This window comes from Strongylocentrotus purpuratus, unplaced genomic scaffold (genome assembly GCF_000002235.5).
Source record: "Strongylocentrotus purpuratus isolate Spur 01 unplaced genomic scaffold, Spur_5.0 spur5_scaffold_5, whole genome shotgun sequence".
NCBI classification, from domain to species: domain Eukaryota; kingdom Metazoa; phylum Echinodermata; class Echinoidea; order Camarodonta; family Strongylocentrotidae; genus Strongylocentrotus; species Strongylocentrotus purpuratus.
In genome coordinates, this window is record NW_022145611.1 from 5,593,326 (window position 1) to 5,613,325 (window position 20,000).

Below are 20,000 nucleotides of genomic sequence, written 5' to 3' on the forward strand. Positions count from 1 at the left end.
GGGGGGGGGGGGTAAGGGGACACTTTTTTTTTTTCTGGTCTCGAAATTTGAAAATTTGACATTTTTTTTCGTTGGGGGGGGGGGTAAGGTCACTTTACGTTAGCTGTGGGCATAATTTTTTTTTTTTTTTTTTTTTTTTTAATTAAAAAAAAAAAAAAAAAAAAAAAGGGGGTTTTTAAAGTTTTTTAGGGGGTTTTACACACATTAAAATACCAAAGGGGGGGGGGTTTGAACCCCCAAACCCCCCCCCTCCCTGCGTACGCCCCTGTGCCAACTAATTAACATCGATTCGTTCTTTGGTGACATTCGAAAAAGAAGACAATTCCTATTAGCTTTTCAGAACCGTCGGTAAATGACATGTTCTTAATATGAAACCGTCATTAACTGACATTTTCCTAATTAAGGTGATGCGATATATTTTCATGAGCATCAACCCATGTATTGTCTGAAGTAGTGAAAAAAGTCAAATTTGATATTCCGCTCGCATTTCCCAATAAAATACGGTAGGTTTCTCTTGGCTGAAGAGAATTACAGATGATTGTCGTGGTGGCATTCTAATTTACAGAGATACATACACCGTTATCATTTCATATGAGCATTGTCGGAATGAATTTACCTATAAAGATATTTAGGACTGGAATTGAACAGACGCTCATGGTAGTAGTTATCGTAAAGCCTTCAGGAACGGTATAACTATGTTAGTAATGGCTGCTGACTATATTACAAGTAACTCCACAAATAAAACTCTATTCGAAGAGGGAGATTTTCATACCATCATTATCGTACGTTTTGTGATTTCATCGTTTTATTTCGTGATTGCAGCCATTCTTAATAGTTTCATAATCTTTGTTCTTTCACGAGAAGGTGATTTCGAATCCACTCAAATTGGAACAGTACTCTACAACTGCCTTGCATCTGTTGACATTGCGGCAGCCACTGTCTTCTACGCTCTAGAAGTTATTTATGCATTTCAAACCAGCTTTGAGTTACATCCTACGATTTGCCATTTTCTTCACTTCTTATACGTGTTGAGTTTTAACATCTCCGCCTGGCTACTTTTCACCATAGCTCTGAACAAGTTCATTTTCATCCAGTTTCCTCTGAGATACTATTACCTAGTTACATCGCGGAGAACCATTTGCCTACTGCTGATATGCGGGATACTGTCACTGAACACAATTTGTGATCTACCTATCACGAATTTTCCGTTCACCGGTGTCATTCTGTGCTCAATAGCTGAGACTGCGAACGCGAGGATCAACACATCATCGCCTATGTACACCAAAGTGTTGCTAGGTTTCATCTTAATTCCCGTCGTCATAACGGTCGTCCTAAACTTCGCGCTTGTCTCCATTGCCGTAAAGCAATCACGATTGAATCGTCGGGTGGACGCAATAGCCTTAGCGCATCTCGACGGACCTGGCGCCTCTGAGAAAGAACCGGGCCTCGACCCGGGCGTTGACCGAGCTCGAAACCGTGCAAAACGAAGAGGTCTTCTCAACGTTGTCTACCTCGTCAACACGGCCCTCGTTACGGTAATCGTGTCAACAGTAATGGCATTCCTGACGTCAACCGTGAAGGAAAGAGATATCTACACTCTCGTATGTTTTAATGATTTTTCGTACTTTTTATGGTGCTGCAAAATGGGTATCCTCATCATCAGTGATGTGAAACTGAGGAAGGCTGTCAAGAAATATCTAAGAATACCATTCTAGACCAACGATATTGTTCCGGAGAATAATAGTGTCAATGGAAAGAATTCACTGCACCTCTTCTATTGCATGTTTCATCTGCATGTTTGTGAAACTATTAGATTATATGTAATTCAAAAGACGATGTGTAAGAAAACCAGACGGGGTACTCACTCGAGGTGGAAGGAAGAAGAATAGTCTTCGACATGCAAGTCAAATAGAAATTCATCACATTCAGATTGTCTTCAACTTTGTTCAATCAATGTACACTCTGTTCGTTGTAAAATAACTGTAAGTCACGACTTTGTCTATGAAAGTAATGCTGACGGAAACTTGGTTAACTGAGAGTGACACTGCAGTTTTACGAGAATTTGTTCCCCCTGCGTATCGCTTTCTTCATCAACCAAGGACTGGCCGCCGTGGCGGTGAAACTGGTCTTCTCTTCAAAGATTCCATCGATGCACGTCAAGTTGCTGCTGGTCAAAAGGAACCATTTGAATTTGCTGAATGCCATATTGTTTCTTGTGAATCGTTTCGTCTCCAATCGATCAATTTATATAGACCGCCATATTCAGAATCTCATCCCGTTTCTGTTTCACTGTTTCTTTCTCAGTTCAATAAATACATTTACGATCACCTTTTGTCCAATGTTCCACCACTAATTACTGATGTAAGCTCATCAGAATCAAGGTCATTGAGAGACCTCCTCGAATGACTCTGTTGTACTCAATTTGTAAATTTTGGTACTCATTCACATGGTCATACCCTTGACCTACGTATTTGTCTCAAGTCTGATGATGTAATTGTTGGCCAACCATGGTCATGTGAATATCTTTTATCAGATCATATTCCTGTCATGTGCCATCTCAATACTTGTAAACCATTATTGGCTGTCAAAATTGTGCCGTATCGCAAATACTCCCATAATAATACTAGGATGTTTAGTAGAAATTTTACAGAAAGTATGCTCTGCCAAAATGTACATGTGCCAGGTGATATTTCCGAACTGGCTTCCTTGTAAGATATCGAACCCAGAAAGGTCTTAGCTAAACATGCTCCTATAACCGAGTAGTTGTCCGTCATCATGTGCCATGGTACACGGACGAAATTAGAGCAGCAAAAAGGCATGATAAAGAAGAAAGATGATGGTCTAGAACAAGATCTGATCACGATCTGAATGAGTAACAAAAAACGCTCACAATGCAGCATTTTATGTTTTGTATGCGGCTCACAGAACTTATCATAAAGATTTAGTAACACATAACAAAGATGACTTAAAGGGCTTGTTCATTGTCATCAAATCTCTGCTAAATGTTTCAAACAACCAGAGGTGCAATGAAACATTGATAAGAAGATATTTATGAATGACTTAGGAAAATTCTTTCATGACAAAGTTCTAAATATTCACAGTGATATTCAAACTAGCATAGACTTGATGGATAGAATATATATTGATTCATCAAGTCTTTTTCTAGTTTCTGAAGGTATTAAGTTTGAAAAGTTTAAATTTTTTAGACTTTTATCTGAAATTAAGTAGGGCAACTTGTGATAATGCTCAGCAAGAAGTCTTGCTCTGCTGATCCGATTCCAATAAAGATTCTCTTGCAATATATTGATGTTATACTACCTGTGTTTAATCCATGATCGATGTCTCCTTGTCTACGGGCCATTTTCCTAAAGAATAGAAAGTCGCCCTTGTTTCACAATTGTTGAAAAAGCCTGGGATTGATGTTGAATTTAGTAATCTTAGACTGAAAGTAATTTACAATAAATTTCGAAATTGGTAGAAGGCCCGGCCCTCCCCCCCCCCCCCCCCCACTCAATGTTATTTAGGGTACGCATATGCTCGTTCCCTCTTTTTGAAAGCACTCCCTATCTGAGGACTGCCAACATTTCCGAACCCCCTTTCGCGGGCTTTTTGCGGGCTTTTCCTGCCTTGGAGACCCCCCTAAATCATGAAAAATGCTCAATGTACCCCCATAAATTCGGAATAATTTCTCAGGATTCCAAAGAGACGAGAGAAAAAAAGAAAAAAACACCCCCTTTTAAAAGAAATCTCCGGGTGAAAAGTTAATACACCCTTTTTTTTTTTACAATTCTCGGGCCGGACTTTGTCGCACGAAAAGTACCCCTTACACAATTATTTTTATCATTTAGACTATCCCCTAATACTCAAGATGCAAGTGTTTCAATGTTGGAAAATGTACTAATTTCATTCATAGATAGATGCTTCATAATAATCTTAAGCTAAACGATAGTAAGAGTGAATTGTTGGTTATCGGAACTTAACAACAGATTAAAAAAATAAGCATTGACGGTGTAAGAGTTGGTTCCTCCAATGTGAAACCCTCTGGTACAGCAAGGAATTTAGGAGTATACTTTGATACTAATTTGAAAATGGAAACAGTTACAAATATATGCAAATCAACGTATTATCTTCTATACAATCTCAGACGTATCCGAAAATATTTTGATCCAGAAAGTATGAAATCGGTCGTATTGCTCTCATCACAAGTAAGCTTGATTATTGTAATGGGTTACTGTTTGGAATGCCTGATTCTCTTATAGCTAGGTTATAAAGAGTCCAAAATGCATGTGCAAGACTTGTCTATTGTCGGTCAAATTTCACTTCAACCGCACCTCTACCTCTTCTGAGAGAGTGAGCTCAACTGGTTGCCAGTCCATCAAAGAACTTCATTCAAAATTGTGATAATAGTGTATAAATCAGAGATAAATTATTGTTCCAGAGTCCCCATGGCAAAACCAAAGTAACTCTCGGGGACCTAGCGTTTGCCATCTTGCTGCCCCCTAAAAATGGAATAGTTTGTCAATAGAAATAAGAAGCTCTCAATCTCTCAATGTCTTCATTTTATTTCCAAATTAAAAACAGATTTGTTCAATTTATTGATAGGTTCTATTTATTTTGTAGAATTGAGTGAAAAAAGGAGCTCTGAACCAGCTCAGCTGAATTCATTTTGTATAAAAGCTGCGCCACATAAATTTATTATTATTATTATAAGAGTGTCGCCACTATATAACAGTAGGGCACACTTTCGCTATGGTAACCCGGATATTGTACGTTCTAGTTTCTAAAAATTTGTTATGATAACATATTCATTAAATAAATTAATAAATGCAAATTTCTTCGAACGATTTGTAACAGGTATTTTCATTGATAATCTGATACGCATATTTCATGTAGCTACACATACAAAAAAAACCATTACAACATGAATACAACTAAATGAATGTATAATAAAAAGAAGGTATATAGATAGTGGAACCCCCAGACGGAACTCCGTAAATTTTAATGATAAAGGAAGGTTTCTGCTTGCAAAGTAAGAGATAGGAAAGGTTGGGGAACGTTGCTATAGATGATTTAAGAGGACTAAAATGGATTGCTGTTAATTTAGCTTTATTTTCACTGAAGTCAAAATCTTACTTGTCTGTGCATTATGCTTGCGAGTGAATTTGTGCATCTATCATATTCTACATCTACATAATGCATTCGCCCATGCTTTCAATAATAGGTATAAATATAAATAATTGTAATGGGTTCATGTAAAGTGCTCATGTCTTTCAGACATGACACTCCTTGTGCTCCACGGTTATTAGCCCGGCTTTAGCATGGCCGCTATCATGGCGCTCTAGCATTTCAAGGAATCATTAACCTCACCTGGGTCGAGTGGGGCAAAAGTGGTGGGATCCGAACCGCAAACCATGTGATCCGCAGTCCAGTACCGTATCCACTAGGCCACGACACCTCTATATTTGAATAACACGTTGGATTGTTTGTCAATTGTGTTATTTCTGTTATGATACAAAATGATAATATCATGTTAACAAATAATCTGTGATACCTATTTTTTGCATATAATCTATCTAAAAAAAAATTATTTAACAAAAAACAAAAATATAAAACTTGACGGCTGTTGGTTTTTTACGCAATACTCGAGGTCCGTGAACATTTTTGCCTCGATCACAATTATGTTTAATTACTTCCCATCAATTGAGATTATGAAAAACCACGATTCACCGTCTTTCAAATTGATGAACCTATTTCCGCCAAGCATCGATAGGTGTAATGTCAGCGGGAGAATATTATACTTAACAAACAGATAGTATGACCTTTCAAAAAAGTAAAACCCATAACATGTCAAATCTCAACAAAAGAAAATTACATGTCAAATCCCTATAAGAGAAAGACATGCGTTTAACAAACACGGCGCAGTAAATATGTTCAGTGAATGCAAACTGGAAAATGGAACTGATGATTTTTTTATACCAACCACAGAGAATTATCATCGCCGAGCCGCAAGCCAAAGAAGAAGCAATAGTTATTGTGAAGTGGATTATACAGAGCCAGGAAGGTTAAATAGCATCGAAAAAATGCAGATAAACGTTTTTCTTTATCCACTCCGAAACCACTTCATCTTTCCGGAACTTGGAAGATAGGAATTCATACCTAATTTGGTACCTTCCAAAATAAATATCGACAGTTTCTGTAAAATGGCTTCATCCATGAATGTAACTTAGCTCACATAACTTTATTGACTATGATGCAAATGCTACACAAGGCGCAGGAGGATATTTAAACACAATCGATATAACTCGACTGGTCGGCTTGCAGGTTTCTTTTGTGATAAACGTGGCTTTCAACATCTTCTTCATCGTGATCTTTGCAAGTGATCGCGACCTCGATTTGAACCATATCTCTGCAATGTCATTGCGTCTGTTGTCACGAACGCTACATTCTGCGTTTTCATTTTTGGGCATTACCCTCAAATCAATACATCTACCTGTTTGATATTGACGTCCACGTATGCGCTATCTGTTCAACTATCTTCATGGCAATTATGTACCGTTGTTTTGAACAAGTTCCTGTTCATCAAGTATCCTTTGAGGTACTTCAGCATGGTGACAAAGCGTCGAATGATAGGTTTTCTGCTGATTGGCGGGATGCTGTCTTTGAATTCGATCATACTGTTACCCTTCGAAGACTTCCCTTTCACAAATATCAGGGATTGCACCATCTCTGGTATTTTTCGACCAGCCAAAGCAACAAATTCACTGTTTTTTCTCTGCTCCGGAGTCGTTCTATCTGGATTATCTATACCCATCGTCGCGATAGTACTCCTGCAATTCGCGCTCGTTGTAGTAGCCATAAAACAGGCCAGGTTTATCCGTCGTGTAGCTGTGATGGTCCATACTAAATCAGAGCAAAATGTTGAGGAATCTCGAGCCGAGCAAGACCAAAACCGGGCTAAACTAAGAGGGTTTCTGAATGTTATTTATCTGGTAAACGTAGCCGTACTCTTACTACTGGTAGCAAATATACATACTTTATTGTTGTTAGTACGGCCAGAATATACAAATTTTGACGCATTCTTATTTTTGAGTGATATCTCAAATTTTCTCTGGTGGAGCAAACTGGGTGTTCTCGTAATCAGTGATGTGAAGTTACGAAAAGCAGCCAAAAAGCGTTTGCCAGTAATGTGTTACTAAGTTCAACTTGGGAACATCTAAATCCTCGTCATGATATTATGGACCTCCAAATATATAATCCCCAATAAGTACAGATCCTACTAAACTGTGAAGCGGTACCTGTTTGATTATTTAACAGTAGACCAGTTTGGAGATTGCGCATGTAAAGATAACCGCCAAATATCAACAGCTATTTTAAACATGGAGAATTATCAATGTGCGCATTGTAGAATTATAACTTTCAAAGTGATGGAGGAACTTAAAGAATACCTTTGTTTGCCTTTTAAAATAAAACTTCCACCTAGGAATCATAGAATTTCCTGTCAGGCCATGAATGAATAATGATGACATAACTTTCATGAATACTTATCCAACATTCGTCTCGATGGATGTTTACTCTTTTGTACGAATGACCTTTAACTGCCCATGCGCAAATAGTATCTCCGAAATGACTTATAAATCATAAAGGCATCGAATGTCTTCTATGATTCAAGCATAGACCGTTATTACAACGTCTCATTCGTTTCCTTTGCGCAAACCATAATGGGTCCTTTATTCTGTGTATAGGCCAACGCGCAAACTTAAAGAAGATTGAAACCCTATAAACTCAGCTGATAGTCTTATTTAAAATTGTCAGCCAGTTAAAAATATCTTGAAAATCCTACTACATGTATTTGATTACCTTGTACGGAAGACAGTCTCTCTAAAGTTAAGTTTTCTTGCTAGCCAGTCTCCCATTGGAGTCGTCATTTTGTTTGGGATGTCAGAGCAGTATACACTATGAATATGACAGACAAAGAAAGCGGACAAAATATACAGTTCCTCAGGTAGACAAAGGAACATCCCTTCACTGCTATTTTGTAAAAATGTGAATATGCATGTGACACCTGTTCTACACATTTTCACATTTCTACCTGAGGAACTGTATATTTTGTCCGCTTTCTTTGTCAGTCATGTCATAGTGATACATACCTGTTGACCTACATGATTGTGATGTATATGGTGTTGTCCCGGTGTGTTGCATTGTTGTACAACCAGAGCCATCGATGCCAAAAACAGCTATCAGAAGTTCTATCTATGTACGCCTTTGTCCCTCTTTTGAATAGTTGGCGAAGCTTTGCCTGACCAAGCACCAAATTATGCACGCAAAATGTTACTTAACAAAAGAAAGTGCTCAACAGCTGAATGAAATATCTTGTCACAATATGTTATGCTATGGTCACAAAGGTTCGTACGAACGATAATTTCGTATGAATCTCCCTGTTTTTCCATTGTCTTCCCGAATTGCCATTATCTAAAAATCGTTCGTACGACGTTCGAAGCAGTTTGTAATGGCATTTGTGATCGAGGCTTTATTGGGAAATATCCATTCAGTTGAATACATTACCGAAATGGTCTATTATTAGGGAACCTTTGTTATAGCTGCATTTGACACACTATGAACATGACGGACAAAGAAAGAGGACAACATATACAGTTCCTCAGGTAGACAAAGAAACATCCCTTCACTGCTATCATGTAAAAATGAGTAAAAACAGGTGAATATGCATGTGACATCTGTTCTACACATTTTTACATAAAAGCAGTGAAGGGATGTTCCTTTGTCTGCCTGAGGAACTGTATATGTTGTCCTCTTTCTTTGTCCGTCATATTCATAGTGACAGGCGAGTGTCACAAGGGACTTTAAGATTTGCACAACGACAACGTGCATTGCTACGATCGACGTCCTTTTAATGCACTGCCTTGAATGGACGTCACACGTATCAGTCCACGCAAATCTAAAAGTCCCTATTATGTTTACTTAACTAAACTTAGAATCTAGAACCTAGAATTTCGAATAAGACTTTCAGATAATATTTGATGGGTTTCATTCTCCTTTAACACGTCGAACATGATATTTGCTGATTCGTGATATTGTTTGTCACTTACTTGAAAACACATATAATTTATTGAGTAAGGCATGATTTTATGTCTGTTCGCTCATTAAGAAAAAAAAAAATTAATTTCAGTCGAATTCTGTGATACTCTAGATTTATTTATTAGTCTGTCAACCTGGTAATGAGCCTATTTGCTGTGTGGTGGGAGTGAATTAGTTTAAGCATAAATTTGCAGTGGAAAACATGTTGCTGACTTTAAAAAATGCATGAATATCACCCTCATCAAACTCAGGTCAGTGTGTTAACTAGCCTTTTGACAAGGCCTCGTTGACTCTGGCTAAGCGGCTGAGATGAGTCTAGATACCCGGAGTGAACGCGCGACCGAATGTGGACAATTCGCACTGGCGTTCATTCAGGTTTTCGCGATTAGTCTCTTTTTAGTCGCTCGGCGTCTATCAGGCATGTAGCCTTGTTTAAAGGCTATGTGTTAACCAGATTGCCCTTTTCATCTCTTCTCACAGTAAACTTCCAAGTTTGACACGAGAAATCGCGAATACTTCAAAGTTGCATCCATCAGCAAAGGTTTTCACTGTCTTTATGTCGGTTGTCGTCATGGCAACTACATCAACGTGGTGAGGAAATTATTAGGAACGTGCTGTATACTATAAGGAGCTTGAAAAGCTTTAGATTTGTAACTTAAAGATAAGGTTGAGTTCTGGTCATGCGATTGCATTGTGAAAGAAACGTTGTTGAATCGATCAAAAAATGTGATCACCTATCAAATAAGTATTGGTGTGTACTGCAAGGTTCTTGAATCATCAAAATGATAAGAAATTTGGCCCACTCTTGGTAAAGTTACAAGCACTGTACACAGGAAGATGTATATGGGACTACATGAACATGTGGCATAAAAGTCCGTCCCTCCTTTTTAGATGTTACATGCCATATCTTGAATATTAAGGCATTTGAAGAGCCATGCTTTTCAGGGAACATTTTTTTATCTCATGTTCTTCCACACTTGCATAAAACAATGATAACGCTCGCAAATTATTGTTCACCTCTTCCCCGAATTCAACCTTCTCTTTAAAGTAAAGACGAGTCCATATCACGAGTTTCACGACAATAATTATCATGGGAAGAAATCTGGTAATGAAAAAAACATTGATTTTCGCATCCCACTTTCCGTGAAGAATTGAATCAAACGTACGGATCGATATCATCATTTGAACCTGACAATTTTATGATTTCGTTCGTCTGTTTTTTCCTCTAATATTGACTAATATCTTCACCGAAACCTTTCCATTTAAACAGATCGAATAGCATGTTTCTTCGTCTCATTTGCACATTTTACAGTCTTTTAATCCTTGTGATTTAATATTGTCGACCGTTAATATCTTTGCCCAATGTTTATCAGTATCTTCATCTGAACCTAAAGATTTTATCAGTTTTAACGGCGTGTTTCCTAAGCTGAAGTTCACAGATATCTTCACCTAAGGATTTACATTTGCTTGCAAGAAGCAGACTACTTTGTGCATTGTGTAAAGGTTAGATTAGTCAGCACTGAAATAGTGACGTCCAAAGACTCAAATAACGCATTTTGCTCGTACTATAATACCGAAGCCAACAAGGTCTGTATACAAGTTGGAGAGCCTTGCGAATTCGTTTCATTTCTTCACGCAATCGTATCAAGTTAGAAAATAACATGGCCGCAATAACCAACACCTCGAATTATTCTGCTGGACAGGACGAAAGTTCAAGCATCAACAACGTCGATGTGGCTCGACTGTTCATCTTGCAGTTTTCTTGTGTGATCGAAGTGGCTCTCAACATTTTCATCGTCGCAGTCCTTGCAAGTGATCGCGACATCGATTTCATTCAGATCGACAAATATCTCTACAAACTTCTCGCTTATCAAGATATCGTGTTGTCACTCTTATACAACGTCTTCAATTCTGCATTCATTTTGGGCCAGTATTTTGATATCGATGATGATGCCTGCATGACGCTTTTGGCCACGTGTTTCTTTTGTTTTCAAGTGTCTGCCTGGATATTATGTTCAGTTGCTTTGAACAAATTCCTCTTCATCAAGTATCCTTTGAGGTACTACAGCATGGTGACAAAGCGTCGAGTGATGGGGTTCCTCGTCGCAGGCGGGATTCTTTCCCTATGTATAATTGGTGTTTTACCCTTTGAGGGTTTTCCATTTGCGGACATTGGTCGTTGTTCTGTATCTAGTATTTTGCGATCGGTTGGCAGAATCACCACAAGATCTGGCCTACTTCTCTACATCGTTTTCATCTTTCTCGATTTCTCTATACCCATCGTCGCAACAGTCATACTAAACTTTGCACTCATTGCCGTGGCCGTGAAACAGGCTAGGTCAAATCGTCGGGTAGCGGTGATGGTTCCTACTCAACCTGACCAGAGTAAAAAGGAAACTCGAGCCGAATGTGTTCGGAACCGTGTAAAACGCAGAGGCCTTCTAAACGTTCTTTACCTTCTAAACACAGCTTCAATTCTACTTATTTCGACGGGCATGATTCTTTTTATTTTCTTCTTTCAGCCAGGAAATGTTAGCTATAAAGCAGTTGTATTTGCGTCTGATATTCCGAAGCTGTTGTGGTTATGTAAAATTGGTGTTCTGATCATCAGTGATGTGAAGATGCGAAAAGCAGCCACAACATATTTATCGGTAACAAGCTGTAAGCTAAACGTTACAGGCCTACAAGTTTGATGCTGCCACCAGCAAGCGATTTTTGCAAATCCTTAAGTGCTAAGACTTGATCAAGAGTTATTCAACCGAATAAGAGAGCAATATACATAACATAAATAATTACGATTGCGAACGCAAGCTACAACTTGCTTTTCAGTATACTTTATCGTTATCATTTTCACTCTCATTATTCAATTTAATTCAATTTTATTTCTCATCTCTTTAAATAACACATCAAAAGATATACAAACAAATCAATATAAATTAAAATAATATAAATATAAAAACATTCGTTGACATGGTACTGTGAAAGAAGGATGAAGGGTTGGGGATGCGAGGGATTAACAAAGGCCATTGGCCTGTCAAGGTTGATCCCCTTTTTTACCACCCTTCAAGAGAAATACATTATACAAAATATAAAAAATAAAAAACAATCAAACAAACAGATAATATAACATAGCATAATCACATAAAAAACACAACATAACTATTTACATAAATCACATAAAAGGCAATTAGATCAAATAAAACTACTCACAATTTAGAAGATAACATAAATATTTTTCCTGAATACAAAAAAAGTGGATATTTCTTTAATACATTTGGTAACTCATTCCAAAGCTGTGGGCCTTTAAAACTAACTGTGGTTCTTGAAAAGTTAAAATTATAAAAAGGTACATACATTTTATTGGAATTTCTTGTTTTATACTTGTTGATGTTGCTATTATATTCAAAATAGTCATGAAAGTTATTGGGTAATAGTTGTTTAGAATAAGAAAACATAAACGATGCTAGTTGTAATTTATTTATATAAAAAATATTCAGTATTTTTAACTTTTTAAATAATTGTTGGGTATGTGTTAAATAGTTTGATTTGGTAATTGCTCGTATTGCACGTTTCTGTAGTAAAAACAATTTTTGTGATGAATAAAATGAGAAACCGCCCCAAACTATAATAGAATACATAAGATGTGATAGAATCATACAGTTATACAATTTTTAAAAATCTTCAATGGTAAAATGTGTTTTAAAATATTAAAGACTCCAATGGATTTAGATATTTTTAAAGCAATGTAATTAACATGTTCCTTCTAGTTCAAGTTTTCGTCAATGATTACGCCAATAAATTTAGTACTGGTTTCTCTCTTTATACTTAGATCATTAAGTTTAATATTTATTTCATTATCTTGTATTCTACAATTCCTACTCTTAAAGTTCATAAAACATGTTTTATCGCGATTAAGGTAGAGTTTATCGGCTGTAAACCAAGTTTGTATGTTTTTCATTTCTGAATTCAGTAGATTATTTATTGCAACTGGGTCTTTACCTGAAAAAAATAAACTTGTGTCATCTGCAAATAAACTTACTGATAAAACATTGCTAACATATTGCAGATCATTAATATAAAGTAAAAATAAAAGGGGGCCGAGATTAGATCCCTGAGGTACACCTACTGAAATACTTTTATATTCTGAATTAAAATTATCAACGCTTCCATATTGCTTCCTATTGCCCAAATAACTTTCAAACCACTGTATTGCATTTCCCCTTATTCAATAATATTTCAGTTTGTTTAGTAAAATTGAATGGTCAATACAGTATCTTCATCAATACGATACTATCATCAGACTGTGGATCATTGGGTACGGGGGTTCGAGTTCCTGCTATAGAATTAGGGACTTTTAGATTATTTTTGCACGCCGTCATAGTTGACTGCTACGTGTGACATCCTTTTAAGGCGATGTGACGTCCAGTGACCGGCAGTAGAGCGCTTTAGTAACGAGACGGAAGGCAAAGAGGACGGGAGAATTCACTCAACCGAGATCAAATAATGTATGCAGTTCGAATTCTGTCTATTGAAATACTATTATTTTTATCAGGTCTTTTCCTGTATGTTATTACCAAAGAAGAAAAAAGGCCAGTCAGTCACTCAATAGTGTCTGACAGTGAAGTCTAGCAAGTAAACAGGTTTCCTTGCATAATTTGAATATGAGGACACTGCTAACGTTTAAATGTCACAAATAGGACATACATGACATATTCATAATTCCTGCAAAGTTCTACAGAATTTGAGGTTGGCTGCAAAAGGGACATAGTACATTTAAGGACGGCATTTGTTCCCTCTTGAAACGCCGAACATTCCGCGGTGTGTGCAGCTGAATATACAATGGCGTCTTATTTTGTTTACAAGCGACAGATTCCTTTATTTTTGTGTCGCTGCATTTGTCATCAAAATAAAACCATGCCCATGGTTTAGAGTGAGGCAATAGATTATACTTTTGGCCTGACGGTAGTGAAGAGAAAGAACTCAAGAGAAGATGAAAAAACAGGCACTGAAAATGTGTAAGATGTCATTTGACATCGTCTGCTTATGCAAATCATGTCCATACTGTAATGTCACACATCTCAGCAGCGTTCGGAGAGCTCTTCAGGTGCTATGCTGGGGCTGTATTTAAGCGTTTTGTAATTTATAATAATCATTACTTCGCATGTTTCCAAGCATTGAATTTTGATAACCTTGTCTAATCAAAGTTTCAACTTTGCAATAATGAAAATAAAGTTAGTTTTTTTAAAATCAATGAATATCTACTTTAAAAGGATGTCACACTTAGCAGTCCACTTTATCGGCGTGCAAATTTAACAGTCCCTATTATTGTCCTGGGGCAAAAGTCCGCAAAACCTCAGTCAACATTTGCCACTCTCCACCCAGGTGAGGTAAATGGGTACCTGGTAGAAAAAAAGTTCATTAGATGCTTGAGCGCTTTATTAAAGGTAAAGACCAGTTATGGTCATGCGATTGCATTGTGAAAGAAACGTTGTGGAATCGATCAGAAAAGGTTGATCGTCGAGCATATAAGTATTGGTGTGTACTGCAAGGTTCTGGAATCATCAAAATGATAAGAAATATGGCCCAGTCTTCGCAAAGTTACAAGCACTGTACACAGAAAGATGTATATGGGACTATACGCACACGTGCGCGACACGTGCGTTTATCTCTCACAGACCATGTAGATAAACTAATTTACCAAATATATCAATAAGTAGGCGGTTTCCCGGCAAAATTTATATCATCATGTATTAGTCAAAACATATTTTTTACATGATTGGTAATAGGAGCTTCCATTTCATTTTTTGAAATTGGGGCGTTTCCAATACTGGTCTTTACCGTTAAGGCTGTTCGGCTAAAACCGAGGTGAAATACTTGTATTGAGCACAGTACTTAATTAAACTGACAGAAGTGAGTGGTCAAAGCCGGCTAATTCCGTAATACGATTGCCAGTCCAAAATTGTCTTTAGTATTCATTCAACCTGAATGACTAAATAATACTAGAAATTAAATTAACTTACGTTGACAACGATGAACATTTTCTTGTTTTACGACCATCTATTAATCATTCAAATTGATAATCATGGACATTTTAGAATAATTAAATTAATGAAGGCCTATTTATTGTTATAGTTGATTTCAATGTCAAATATCCATTCAAATGTATAATGCATGTATTATTTCAATAGTCGCTACAATGTAAATAATCCAACTTAGATTTTAATTGCGACATGCGATCGCTTTTATAAATACCATTTTGAATTGCACTGGTCTTTTGTATTAGTATCATGAGTCAAGAGAAGAAGGTGGGGTGTTAAGAATTCAACATTTATTACCGACGCCAGAAGCGGTGGAGGGGTGGGGGGGGGGGGGGGAGATGCACAAAGGAGTGGGCCATCATTATACATTGTAGGTGGTGGTAGAATCGATTTTGTTTTTTGTTTTTTGTTAATGCCTCACCGACCCCCCTCTTCGTTTTTAGATTTGTCATGCCATCATTCAGAATAAATCTGGCTGGCATCGTGTGAAGAGTGAATCATTTTCGATATTTTCCGCTCAGTCGCCATGTGACTTTACACTACTTAAAATACAAAACAGTATAATTATTCAAAAACAGGCAGAAGGAAAGTCTTTAGATAGAAAACCAAATGCGGTGACTTGGTGTATGTGTGTGTGTGTGTGTGTGTGTGTGTGTGTGTGTGTGTGTGTAATTGGGCTTTTACAGACGTGTATCAATCGGAGACCCCGTCCTTGTACCCAGAGGGTAAAATGGGCCAATTCACGATTGGTGTATCTCAGGGCGACGATCTGGTACCTTAAAGAAAGATTTATACCGACGATACATCTTCTTGTTGCGACTTTAGTGTTACTTGTAAGCGACTGAAAAGATCCGCGTCCATAATCCTCCCGATATTAATGTGAAATTTTTAATCCGGGGAAAAGTTCGAGTATTAACCTTTACTTTCGTTACACTCTGGATATAACTTTATCACACTTTCCACGCATTAATCTCCACCCACGTTTAAATCCAACTTACCAAATAAGAACAATATTTATTTAAAAAACCCAGAGAATCCTTGAATTTTAGGTGTACAGTGGATAACAATCAACAATAAAGACCTGTATTGAGCATCTGACAACTAAATCAAGAATGAAAAGAATAGAAAACATTAATTCTACAAGAAATCATTCTTTAAGTTTAACTTCATTCTATATTTATATGGCATTGTACAGATAGTAAAAGAAATTACAAACCTTTTAAAACAAGAATTGTTGTTATGCTGAATGTTATTTTACATAACAGGCAAAAAACAAAGTCTATTGAATGATACCACACATCTGTAAGTTTACTTTAAACGTATCGGAGTGCAACATCTGTCAAATTTAAAAGACATTTCATAGAAACACAATTTATTGTCGAATCAACCAAGGATTTTTCTACCAGCAGGCCTTGTTAATAACGACATATGCATGTAGCTAAATAGTAAACAAGAGAATTTCCAAAATATATATATCTTAAGATAACATTATCAAAAAGATGATTACATATCTCACCTGTTTATGATTCAATTTAAATTAATAGATACTTCATGTACCTTAAAATTATGAATTAATACCAATCTACTTGAAGGGCATCTTTTTAGGTATTAGGAATATAATAATGATGTTAAACAAAAGAAAAGAAAGGGGAAAGATTAGAGATAGAGATACAGAAATTGGGATGGAGTGTGAGAGAACATGTTATTTTAATTTAGCATTTCCATTTGTTTAGTTCAAAAATTTCACCTTGTAACTAAAGGATTGTGAAACAATTCAAATAATCTTAAAATTACCTGTATGCATGCCCTAATCACACACATTCTGTGGGACTAGAAATACATGGATATATACTCTCCCAATTATGACACAAATATTCTTTTAAAAATGCTGTACACAAACCTTTGTTTTGGATGTGCGGTTTTTAATTTCATAGTGGTGATATATAGCTGGAGAACAGTCAAACTGCTAGTAGTTTATCACCAATAATCCCAAAGGAGATATAATAATCAGCTCATCTAAATTATCATCATCACTATTATTATTTGTTAACTTTCCAAAAGGGTAGTATTTCTAACAAACTCTAAGCTAGCCAGAGGACTCATACAATGCATATCACTTTCCATCAATACAAAAATACATGACCTGTTTGTCTTCTACTTCTGCCTTTGAAAATTTCTTGCTCATCCCTATTCTTTTCTATTCATCTACACAAAATTCCATAAAAATACAATAAACACAATAAATTTGACATTTGAAGGCACATAACAGTTTCCCCATACACAAACGGTATACACAGGGCACCTAAAAGTTCAGTAACAACAATATTACTAAAGATTTAGAATTATAAGCATCTACATGTACATGTACTGCCTTTCTTGATTAAAATAATAATGAGTATTCAATTACAAACCTCCAGAACTTGTTTCATAAAAAGTTCTACGCCTACATTCTGTGTATAGGCCAATGCGCAAACTCAAAGAAGAATGAAACCCAATAAACTCAGCTGATAGTCTTATTCAAAATTCTCAGCCAGTTAAAAATGTCTTGAAAATAATACTACATGTATTTGATTACTTAGCAAGGAAGACAGTCTCTCCAAAGTTAACAGTTCCCTTGCTAGCCAGTCTCCCATTGGAGTACCATTTTGATTAAAATAGTGATGTCAGAGTAGTATACATACCTGTTGACCTACATGATCGTGATGGATATGGTGTTGCATCAGTGTACAACCAGAGCCATCGATGCAAAAAGCAGCCGTCAGAAGTTCTATGTACGCCGTCATCCCTCTCTTGAATCATTGGCGAAGCTTTGCCTGACCAAGCACCATAGTATGCATGCACAATGTTGCTTAACAACAGAAAGTGCTCAACTGTTTGAAACAGCTGAATCAAATATCTTGTCACAATATGTTAAGAGGAAATATCCATTCATTTGAATACATTACCGAAATGGACTATTATTAGGGAACCTTTATTATAGTTATTTCAGAGGGGATTGTCCTCCATTGTAGCTAAAATATAAAGCTCAGGGGGTACACTACAAGTTGTATGACTCTGATATTATTATTACTCAATAAATATGTATTTCAAGTAAGAGACGTACGTATCACGAATCAGCAAATATCATGTTCGTGTTAAAGAAGAATGAAACCCATCAGATAGTATCTGAAAGTCTTATTCAAAATGTTAGGTTCGAGATTCTAAGTTTTGTTGAGTAAAGATATTAGGGACTTTTAGATTGAGTGCACGAGAACGGCGTGAACGTCCACTGATCATGCATGTCCATGGCAAACCGTTTAAAATTAATTCTTATTTCTTGATATCAATAATTCAATTCTTAATATCAATATATGATTTTCTGTTGTAAAGCAATGATAATTCTAGATATCAAGACATAGGACTAAAATGTTAAAACGGCTTGCCATAGACACGCATGATCAGTGGACGTTCACGTCGTTCTCGTCCACTCAATCTAAAAGTCCCTAATATTATCTTTACTCAACAAAACTTAGAATCTAGAACTTAACATTTTGAATAAGACTTTCAGATACTATCTGATGGGTTTCATTCTCCTTTAACACGAACATGATATTTGCTGATTCGTGATACGTACGTCTCTTACTTGAAAATACATATTTATTGAGTATGGCATGATTTGTCTGATCGATAAATCAGTCCAATTCTGTGATACTCTAGATTTATCTATTAGTCTGTCACCCTGGTGATGAGCCTATTGCTGTGTGATGTGAGGGATTAGTTTAAGCACGAATTTGCAGTGGAAGACATGTTGCTGATTCTCAAATATGCATGAACATCGCCCTCATCAAACTCAAGTCAGTGTGTTAACCAGATTGCCTTTTCATCTCTTCTCACAGCAAACATCCAAGTTTGACACGAGGATTGGCCAACGCTTCACAGTTGCATCTATCAGCAAATGTTTTCATTTTATGTCGATTGTCGTCATGGGAACTACAATCAAAGTGGTGAGGAAATCATTAGGAACGTGCCGGATACCATAAGAAGCTTGAAAAGCTTTAGATTTGTAACTTAAAGATAAGGTTGAGTTTTGGTCATGCGATTGCATTGTGAACGAAACGTTGTGGAATCGATCAGAAAATGCGATCACCTAGCAAATAAGTATTGGTGTGTACTGCACTGTACTGTACTGTACGAATATGTGGCATAAAAGTCCGTCCCGCCTTTTTAGATGTTACATGCCATACTAGAATATTAAGGCATTTGAAGAACCATGCTATTCAGGGAACATTTTTTTAAATCTCATGTTCTTCCACACTTGCATAAAACAATGACAAAAAATTGAAAATTATTTTTCACCTCATCCCAGAATTCAACCTTCTCTTTAAAGTAAAGACGAGTCCACATCATGAGTTGCACGACAATAATTATTATGGAAAGAAATCTGGTAATAAAAAAAAAATGATTTTCGTCGCATCCCACTTTCCGTGAAGAATTGAATCAAACGTACGGATCGATATCATCATTTGAACCTGACAATTTTATGATTTCGTTCGTCTATTTTTCGTCTAATATTGACTAATATCTTCACCGAAACCTTTCCATTTTAACAGATCGAATAGCATGTTTCTTCGTCTCATTTCACAGATGTCTTCACCTAAGGATTTTACATTTGCTTGCAAGAAGCAGACTACTTTGTCATGCATTTTGTAAAGGTTAGATTGGTCAGCACTGAAATAGTGACGTCCAAAGACTCAAATAACGCATTTTGCTCGTACTATAATACCGAAGCCAACAAGGTCTTTATACGAGTTGGAGAGCCTTGCGAATTCGTTTCATTTCTTCACGCAATCGTATCAAGTTAGACAATAACATGGCCGCAATAACCAACAC